The 8,111-nt window shown below is 36.1% G+C and overlaps 1 pseudogene; it reads right to left on the reverse strand.

Annotated features, from left to right (window-relative positions):
• Positions 1-1,998: 1,998 nt before the first annotated feature.
• On the reverse strand, positions 1,999-7,102 carry LOC132503435 (BRISC complex subunit Abraxas 2-like; annotated as a pseudogene).
• Between the last annotated feature and the right edge of the window lie 1,009 nt (positions 7,103-8,111).

The raw sequence follows: 8,111 nt of genomic DNA on the forward strand, positions 1-8,111 counted from the left end.
AAAACTCCTAGAATTTCTGCAATTGCCACAAAGGAAAACACAGCTTTCAGAAGACTCTACTTCATGTCAGATTTCTTACATTAAAAATAAATTTATAAAATAAATATAATAACATGAAATGTATAGAATCTTGTTAGAATAAACCTTATGCTGGTAATTTTCATTCATAGCAACTATGAGCATCATAAGTCTTCTATGAAGGTTTTATCTACTATATTAATAAGTTTAAATGTACTAAGCATTATATCACAATCAGTACCTTTGACTCACGTCATACATTTAGCCTACTGTGCCACTAAAATCCCCTGATTTACACCCCCAATATGTAATCTGGAAGTCTAAATAAGAAACTCAACATTGTCCAATGTTATCACATTTATACTTTACAACGTGGTGTAAAGGCGATTAGTCAGGTACTTTGATCAATATTTACAGGAAAATTTGTCCACTTTGGCTAATATCCTGAAAATAGCTGTTGACAATTTGCTTCTTTTTATGTTTATCCTTACTTTTCTATGATTTTAAGTGGAATGTTTAGTTTTTTCATTTCATATTTCTTTCACTCTTAATTTATAAACTCAAGTAGAAAGTTGTGTTTAGTTTAATATTCCCTGAATTTAAATTGAGCTACAACCAGATTAAAAAAGTTATTTTATTTTCCTCCAATTTGAGAAATGTTGATACAACCTCTACATTTAGGGTAAAAAAGACTATAAAGATAAAATATAGATCCTGAGTACACTTTTTACCTGTAGTCCATAGGTTTATTTTTTCCCCAGATTTAAAATGAATAATTATTCATCAAGATACCCAAACAGTTTATTAAATATCTTTCCTCCACAAATAGAATTAACACCAGGATTTGTCAGGAAATCTAAATGACTTAAATGCATTACATAGGAACTGAACTAAATCCACTGTGTCTGAAATCTGTTCATCATAAAATTTGAGTCTGGTACATAATTCCTTTCTGTCCTCCATTGCTGTACGTCCTTCCTTTAAGACTGGAACTGAGACCATAAATTGGCTAATACAACATAACAGTCACTGTAATCCTCCAAAAGAAAAATAATTTATTTGATGACATACTTATTTGGATGATTATGTACTGGTAATTAGCATTTCTACATTATTTGAAAGGCAATCGTTTTAAATGGCAATACATATTAGGCTAGTAGAAAAAAGGTGAAGCAAAGCCCTCTATTTTGATCTCACAAAGTCATATCCAATATGACAAGAGAAGACATATCTGATCTGTCCCAATTAGACTTCATGGAATTATTTTTAAAAGATTCCTGGTAGGGCTTCCCTGGTGGCGCAGTGGTTGAGAGTCCGCCTGCCGATGCAGGGGACGCGGGTTCTTGCCCCGGTCCGGGAAGATCCCACATGCTGCGGAGCGGCTGGGCCTGTGAGCCATGGCTGCTGAGCCTGCACGTCCGGAGCCTGGGCTCCGCAACGGGAGAGGCCACAACAGTGAAAGGCCCGCGTACCGCAAAAAAAAAAAAAAAAAAAGATTCCTAGTAAAGATGAACTTGGTTTATCATAGAAAGAAAGTTCTTTGAAATCTCTGCTAAACTCATTTTCTTTTGGGAAAAGTAAATTTCAAGGCATGATAGTGCAAGGAATAAATTTTTCATTTACATATTAATTATAGAATATTTATAGATTACTTGTGCTTAGTCTCTAATTTCTAATTTATTTTAAAGAACAAAAACTATGTTCATAATTTTACTTTGCCTAAATTTAACTGTATACCCTTGAATCACACCAGAATTAGGCAATTTGATTATCTTAATGGTTGTGTCTTAAAACCTGCACACTGGGACCAAAGGTGAGGATCTGCATATGTGAAGTTCCAACAAGTTCTGGGAACAAGGACTCTCCTCTTGGGAGTCCAGGGATTTGAGAAAGCAATTCTCCCTCAGAACAAGTTTTCAAATATTGTCTCAATAAACAATTAAGAAAAATGGTGCTAAGTGGAGAGTGCATCTCCTTTAATTAATTCTGGGAGGTCTGAGTGTTCCTGGAGCCCTCTTGGGTATATGTCAGTGGTGGCAAATTCCTGAAACGTGAGTATTCCCTAACATTAGGGGGCGGGGGTCAATCAAAGTTTCATCCTGCTCCACTTCCAGGATATTTCAGTCTGGCACTAATGGAAGCATAATTGGAAGAGCCCATGGCTTGAGATCAAGGCATAAATACTCTACTTTCCATGTGAGAAAGGCTTGAAGTGGTTTCTTGACTGTGTGGGTGAAAATCAGAGTAAGAGGGAGGAGGATCAGAACGCTCTGCATCTCCCAGTGCACTTCTACCTCAGCTACAGACTCATGGCATCAGAGGACCAAACATGGGTTCCAAACTTTCAGACGGCATCTGTTTGCTTACCATTGCCTGCAGCAATCTTCTTTCTTGTTCTTTTTTGTTTGTTTGTTTTTCATCTGAGTGATTTGTCTTCTTAGTTTGTTCACTTCTGCCTGACAAGATTCAACAACTCACTTACTCTTTTCCACAGCTGCACACACTGCCTGCGTGAAGTGTGATATAAACCTTTGAATAGCCCTGATGTCTTTCATTACTCTGTCCTTGTTAAAAACAATAAATAAATAAAGTCTTTACCATGCTCTTTAATAACTGGCATAACTCAATATTTGGCACTGAAGGCACTTTGTACTCATGCTGGCTAATCTTGCCTACGTTGGGAATAGCGAAGGATTCCTTTTGATTACATCTTCGATTTAGTCTAAAGGGAACCTTTACTAAAGCATGAGTGGAGTTGTTGGCTGTAGAGATGAAACTGCAGAGAAGGAAAAGGAGGTTAAACTTGGAGAGAACGCTGGTGAGCTGCTTGTGGAAAACCTCTTCTCTGCGTGTTTCTGCTGTGTGTTTTGCCAGAATCTGTACCCACCATTAGCTTTCTCTGATCTTTAAGAATACCATGCAAACTGTCTTTACTAATTTTGCTTGCCTAGTTATAAAAACTAAAAAGTTTTGAAGAAGGCTAATGGTTTCAATTACTTGCAAAAATTCTATGTTGTTGATTTGTGAGTCACCAATGCTAAAGGTTTCACCTTGTCTTACCTGTTCCAGCAAAAATCCTTCCTCAAATTTGTCCCTTAAAAATAGCAGTCCCAAGTATAATCATCCTTAGGCTGGTGCTTCCATGAAGGGGGTCAATCTGGTCCTGGCAGGGAAAGGCAGGGGGAAACAAGTGAGATTCTGCCTGGCTTACATCTGTGCTTAGGACCCCCAATGTATGACGAAGGCGGACCTCAGAGAAGCGCTAACCCGGGGAACTCGGTGTGGGCCTTGGAGCGCTCCCCATAGGTGTTTACCTGTAGAGTCTAAAAAATGTATTCTATATTTTTAATATATTTTATCAATTCAATATAAGATCCTTCAGATTTTTATAGAGATTTTGAAACATTAAAATTTATTGTTCTAATTGTTATTTAGATGTCATCTTCTATAATCCTATTTTATGCTCTTATTTTAGTATCTTTTTAAAAAATCTTTATTGAAGTATAATTGCTTTATAATGGTGTGTTAGTTTCGGCTTTTTAACTAAGTGAATAAGTTATACATATACATATGTCCCTATATCTCTTCCCTCTTGCATCTCCCTCCCTCCTACCCTCCCTATCCCACCCCTCTAGGGTTCACAAAGCACCGAGCTGATCTCCCTGTGCTATGTGTCTGCTTCCCACTAGCTATCTATTTTACGTTTGGTAGTGTATATATGTCCATGTCACTCTATCACTTTGTCCCAGCTTACCCTTCCCCCTCCATGTATGCTCAAGTCCATTCTCTAGTAGGTGTGTGTCTTTATTTCTGTCTTGCCCCTAGTTTCTTCATGACCAATTTTTTCTAGATTCTATATATATGTGTTAGCATACAGTATTTATTTTTCTCTTTCTGAATTACTTCACTCTGTATGACAGTCGCTAGGTCCATCCACCTCACTACAAATAACTTAGTTTTGTTTCTTTTTATGGCTGAGTAATATATGTGCCACAACTTCTTTATCCATTCATCTGTTGATGGACACATAGCTTGTTTCCATGTCCTGTTTATTGTAAATAGTGCAGCAATGAACATTTTGGTACATGACTCTTTTTGAATGATGGTTTACTCAGGGTATATGCCCAGTAGTGGGATTGCAGGTTTGTATGGTAGCTCTATTTTTAGTTTTATTAAGGAGCCTCCATACTGTTCTCCATAGTGGCTGTATCAATTTACATTCCCACCAAGAGTGCAAGAGGGTTCCCTTTTCTCCACACCCTCTCCAGCATTTATTGTTTGTGGATTTTTTGATGATAGCCATTCTGACCGGTGTGAGATGATATCTCATTGTAGTTTTGATTTGTATTTCTCTAATGATTAATGACGTTGAGCATTCTTTCATGTGTTTGTTGGCAATCTGTATATCTTCTTTGGAGAAATGGCTATTTAGGTCTTCTGCCCATTTTTGGATTGGGTTGTTTGTTTTTTTGATATTGAGCTGCATGTGCTGCTTATAAATTTTGGAGGTTAATCCTTTGTCAGTTGATTCATTTGCAAATATATTATCCCATTCTGAGGGTTGTCTTTTCATCTTGTTTATTGTTTCCTTTGCTACGCAAAAGCTTTTAAGTTTCATTAGGCCCCACTTGTTTATTTTTGTTTTTATTTACATTTCTCTAAGTGGTGGATCAAAAAGGATGTTGCTGTGATTTATGTCACAGAGTGTTCTCCCTATGTTTTTCTCTAAGGGTTTGATGGTGTCTGGCCTTACATTTAGGTCTTTAATCCATTTTGAGCTTATTTTTGTGTATGGTGTTAGGGAGTGTTCTAATTTCATTCTTTTACATGTAGCTGTCCAGTTTTCCCAGCACCACTTATTGAAGAGGCCGTCTTTCCTCCACTGTATATTCTGGCCTCCTTTATCAAAGATAAGGTGACCATATGTGTGGGGGTTATCTCTGGGCTTTCTATCCTGATCCATTGATCTATGTTTCTGTTTTTGTGCCAGTACCATAGTGTCTTGATTATGGTTGCTTTGTAGTACAGTCTGAAGTCAGGGAGCTTGATTCCTCCAGCTCCATTTTTCTTTCTCAAGATTGCTTTGTCTATGCAGGGTCTTTTGTGTTTCCATAGAAATTGTGAAATTTTTTGTGCTAGTTCTGTGAAAAATGCCAGTGGTAGTTTGATAGGGATTGCATTGAATCTGTAGATTGCTTTGGGTAGTATAGTCATTTTCACAATGTTGATTCGTCCAATCCAAGAATATGGTCTATCTCTCCATCTGTTTGTATCATCTTTAATTTCTTTCAACAGTGTCTTATAGTTTTCAGCATACAGGTCTTTTGTCTCCTTAGGTAGGTTTATTCCTAGGTATTTTATTCTTTTTGTTGCAATGGTAAATGGGAGTGTTTTCTTAATTTCAATTTCAGATTTTTTATCATTAGTGTATAGGAATCCAAGAGATTTCTGTGCATTAATTTTGTATCCTGCTACTTTACCAAATTCACTGATTAGCCCTAGTAGTTTTCTGGTGGCATCTTTAGTAGTCTCTATTTATTGTATCATGTCATCTGCAAACAGTGACAGTTTTACTTCTTCTTTTCTGATTTGGATTCCTTTTATTTCTTTTCCTTCTCTGATTGCTGTGGCTAAAACTTCCAAAACTATGTTGAATAATACTGGTGAGAGTGGGCAACCTTGTCTTTTTCCTGATATTAGTGGAAATGCTTTTAGTTTTTCACCATGGAGGATGATGTTGGCTGTGGTTTTGTCATATATGGCCTGTATTATGTTGAGGAAAGTCCCTCTATGCCTACTTTCTGGAGAGTTTTTTAGCACAAGTGGGTGTTGAATTTTGTCAAAAGCTTTTTCTGCATCTATTGAGATGATCATATGGTTTTTATCCTTCTATTTGTTAATATGGTGTATCACATTGATTGATTTGCATATATTGAAGACTCCTTGCATTCCTGGAATAAACCCCACTTGATCATGGTGTATGATCCTTTTAATGTGTTGTTGGATTCTGTCTGCTTGTATATTTTTGAGGATTTTTGCATCTATGTTCATCAGTGATATTGACGTGTAGTTTTCTTTCTTTGTAACATCTTTGTCTCGTTTTGGTATCACGGTGATGGTCGCCTCATAGAATGAGTTTAGGAGTGTTCCTCCCTCTGCTATATTTTGGAAGAGGTTGAGAAGGATAGCTGTGAACTCTTCTGTAAATGTTTGATAGAATTCACTTGTGACACCATGTGGTCCTGGGCTTTTGTTTGTTGGAAGTTTTTAAATCACAGTTTTAATTTCATTGCTTGTGATTGGTCTGTTCATATTTTCTATTTCTTCCTGGTTCAGTCTCAGAACATTGTGCATTTGTAAGAATTTGTCCATTTCTGCCAGGTTGTCCATTTTATTGGCTTAGAGTTGCTTGTAGTAATCTCTCATGATCCTTTGTATTTCTGCAGTGTCAGTTGTTCCTTCTCCTTTTTCATTTCTAATTCTAGTGATTTGAGTCTTCTCCATTTTTTCTTGATGAGTCTGGCTAATGGTTTATCAATTTTGTTTATCTTCTCAAAGAACTATCTTTTAGTTTCACTGATCTTTGCTATCATCTCCTTCATTTCTTTTTCATTTATTTCTGATCTGATCTTTATGATTTCTTTCCTTCTGCTAACTTTGTGGGTTTTTTGTTCTTCTTTCTCTAATTGCTTTAGATGTAAGGTTTGGTTGTTTATTTGAAATATTTCTTGTTTCTTAAGGTAGGATTGTATTGCTATAAACTTCCCTATTAAAACTGTTTTTGCTGCTTCCCACAGGTTTTGGGTCATTGTGTTTACATTGTCATTTGTTTCTAGGTATTTTTTGTTTTCTTCTTTGATTTCTTCAGTGATCTTTTAGTTATTAAGTAGTGTATTGTTTAGACTCCATGTGTTTGTATTTTTTTTAGTTCACACAGTCCCATGTAATTAATTTTTTTCTTAATATTTTGTTGGCACTTTTATGAATTCATCAGTTTTCCATTAGAGTTCTGAAAATGCTTATTCATTCAGTTCAGCAGTTTAGTCAATTACCAGAAACCTGTACTTGTCAGAGTCTTCTCCATGATTTCCTTGAAGATGAAACCCTTTTATGGGAACATATTTGCAAAAGCATCAGAGTACACCCAGGACTGTCTGTAAAGGACAAAAGACTTAACTTAAAAATGACCACAGTTAAAGATTTGATGAAAGCTCATAATAATGCAATTGACAAGGAAATTTAGTTATTTCTGAGATATATATTGTAAAGTAATAACTATAATTATGACTTATAACATTATACCAGAACGTATAAGATTTTTAGAAATTTCATGTAATGTCTGAAATATTTATATTAACATATTTCCATACAAATAACCCAAAGAAAGATTAGTATTACTTGTGTTTGTTTGCTTGCTTGTTTTTTATACTGCAGGTTCTTATTAGTCATCAATTTTATACATATCAGTGTATACAAGTCAATCCCAATCGCACAATTCAGCACACCACCATCCTAACCCCACCGCTGTTTTCCCCCCTTGGTGTCCATATGTTTGTACTCTACATCTGTGTCTCAACTTCTGCCCTGCAAGCCAGTTCATCTGTACCATTTTGCTAGGTTCCACATACATGCGTTAATATACTATATTTGTTTTTCTCTTTCTGACTTACTTCACTTTGTACGAGATTCTCAAGATCCATCCACATCTCAACAAATGACTCAATTTCGTTCCTTTTTATGGCTGAAAATATTCCAATGTATATATGTACCACAACTTCTTCATACATTCATCTGTCAATGGGCATTTAGGTTGCTTCCATGACCTGGTTATTGTAAATAGTGCTGCAATGAACATTGGGGTGCATGTGTCTTTTTTGAATTACAGTTTCAATGGTTATATGCCCAGTACTGGGATTGCTGGATCATATGGTAATTCTATTTTTAGTTTTTAAGGAACCTGCATACTGTTCTCCATAGTGGGTGTATCAATTTACATTCCCACCAACAGTGCAAGAGAGTTCACTTTTCTCTGCACCCTCTCCAGAATTTGTTGTTTGTATATTTTTTGATGATGCCCAATCTAACAAGTGTGA

Source organism: Mesoplodon densirostris, chromosome 2 (genome assembly GCF_025265405.1).
Source record: "Mesoplodon densirostris isolate mMesDen1 chromosome 2, mMesDen1 primary haplotype, whole genome shotgun sequence".
In the NCBI taxonomy this organism is placed as follows: domain Eukaryota; kingdom Metazoa; phylum Chordata; class Mammalia; order Artiodactyla; family Ziphiidae; genus Mesoplodon; species Mesoplodon densirostris.